The sequence below is a fragment of the Vespa mandarinia genome, chromosome 14 (genome assembly GCF_050613455.1).
Source record: "Vespa mandarinia isolate Hongniang chromosome 14, ASM5061345v1, whole genome shotgun sequence".
NCBI lineage: Eukaryota > Metazoa > Arthropoda > Insecta > Hymenoptera > Vespidae > Vespa > Vespa mandarinia.
Window position 1 is genome coordinate 690,442 of NC_140823.1, and position 2,442 is coordinate 692,883.

General features: G+C 31.9%; 1 pseudogene; it reads right to left on the bottom strand.

Moving 5' to 3' along the window:
- Positions 1 to 709: 709 nt before the first annotated feature.
- LOC146872541 (histone-lysine N-methyltransferase SETMAR pseudogene) lies at positions 710 to 1,886 on the bottom strand (annotated as a pseudogene).
- Positions 1,887 to 2,442: the final 556 nt, after the last annotated feature.

Here is a 2,442-nt window from a genome sequence, read left to right on the forward strand (position 1 = left end):
AAAATATACTAAGTGAGAATATCGCACGCTTCAAGAATATTAGTTACAGATAATTATTATAAAAAAGAAAAAAAAAATGAGCGATATTAAAAAGAAATTTAAATATTTCATTTATTTTGTTCGTAATAATTTTCATTGAATCGAGAAATTTGTTTCTTTTTTCTTTTTCTTAATTTTATCGTTACTCAAAGAAAATATATCTTTCAATTTCTATTTATTATTATACTTTCTTAATCCATTCTATCGCAAGAAAAATGAAAATAGTATCGACATTTCTATAAATATATTCGATAAAAACAGAAATATATTAAGTCGTTCGGAAAGTCACTTCGTTTTTTTTTTGTGAAAATGAAAGACAATTTTCATATAATGAACAAATTATTTTAATAAATTATATATTGGTCACTCTGGTCCAAAACATTTTTCCATCTTTCTGGTAGTAGTATGACTCCACGCTCATAAAATTTTTGGTCTTTGCTGGCAAAAAACTGATAGAGGTGGTTTTTGACCTCCTCATTTGAAGTGAAGGTTTTACCGTCTAAAAAATTTTGCAGTGATCAGAACAAATAATAATCCGAAGGTGCCAGATCTGGAGAATATGGTGAATGTGGCATTGTATCCCATTCAAGCTGTAAAAGCTTTTAGCGAGAGACCAAACTTGTATGAGGTCTCGCATTATCTTGGTGGAATACTACACCTTTTCTGTTGATTAATTCTGGCCTTTTCTGTTGAAGGCATCATTCAGTTTGTCCAGCTGATGATAGTAGACTTCCGAATTAATTGTTGTGTTATCCGGTAAAATCTCCAAAAAAACGATTCCTTTAAAATCCCACCAAACAGACAGCATCACCTTTTTTTGATGGATATTGACTTTGGAAATGCTTTGAACCGGTTCATCTTTTTTGCTCCATGATCTCTTGTGTTTGACATTGTTATATACAACCCATTTTTCGTCCCCAGTAATGATGCGTTTCAAAAATGGATCATTTTCGTGACGTTTGAGAAGCGAATCACAGACGTCAACGCGACGACACAAATTTCTCTCCGTGAGAACATGGGGAACCCATATATCGAGCTTCGAGGTTAAACCCAGGCCTTTCAAGTGGTCATAAACAGTTGAATTTGATAAATTCAACCTCTCACTGATCTCACGTGTTGTTATTCGCCGGTTTGCATCAACTAATGCCTTTATCGTGTCTTTATCAGCTTCAACCGGCCTTCCAAAACGTGGTGCATCTTCGACATCAAAATTGCCGGATCGAAATTTTGCAAACTAGTTCTGGCACTGGTGTACTGTCAACACATCTTCTCCATACACATCGGTTAATTTCTTTCTGGCTTGAACAGCATTTTTACCTTTTCTATAGTAAAAAAATAAAGTATGACGAAAATGCTACTTATTGCTCTCCATATTTAAAAGGGTACCAACCAAAAACTACTGCGTAGAATCAATTGGACTTCTTCACACACAAGCCTTGCTATATCAGTTCTCAAAACATATGATTATGCGGCTTAAGTATGAAGTTAGGTGCAAAAAAATACAATTAAATCCTCTGTCGGGAAAAAACGAAATTACTTTCCGAATAACCCAATATTATTTTTATTTTTGTGATAACTCCGGATACAGAGTTTGCCCTAAATCAAATTATCTGGACACGGAGATTTCTTTGAAAGTAAATCGTAAAGGTAAAGGATTAAAATTTTGTATCGTCATTTAATCGTGAACATTTGTAATATTCGAGTAATATCGATCAATCTTTCATCCTTTAACTTTCACTAATTCGGCTTGCGTATAAAGATGATACATAAAACGAAATTATGATTATATAGGTAAGTGGCACACGTGTTACCACCGTATAACTTAGAAGAGTCATCGTATTACTCATTCTTAAAGAATTTATGATGGAATGCGTTCGGCGAATTTGTTTAACGCATTCCTGGTATCACTCTGGCGCGACCGATCTATCAAGAAGAATAAATCTGCGTATGTACATACATACATAGATACGTTTATACGTACATGGATGCCATAACGACTACGCTCGTTCACCGAGTTAGAGATAAAGAAACCATGCAGGAAAAAGAGAAACAATGAAAAAAGAAGAAAGAATCAAAATCTAAAACCTGTTGATGAGATCACAGGACGACTAACTTATATATAAACTGGAAATTATAAAAGTTATACAAATTGTATATTATTCGTTTTGATATATATATATATATATATATATATATATCGTATGTAAATGCATACGCGTATGTATTTTAAATATTTAGAATTGAATTTACTTACAAAATTCTAAAAATATTTTCTTCTTTTTCTTCTTTTTCTTCTTTTTTTTCTTCCCTCTATAACGACAAGCAGAAAAATTAAATAAACATATTCAATCTTGATTATTCTTTTCAATAATATTCTAATTTTTTAAATAATAATAATAATAA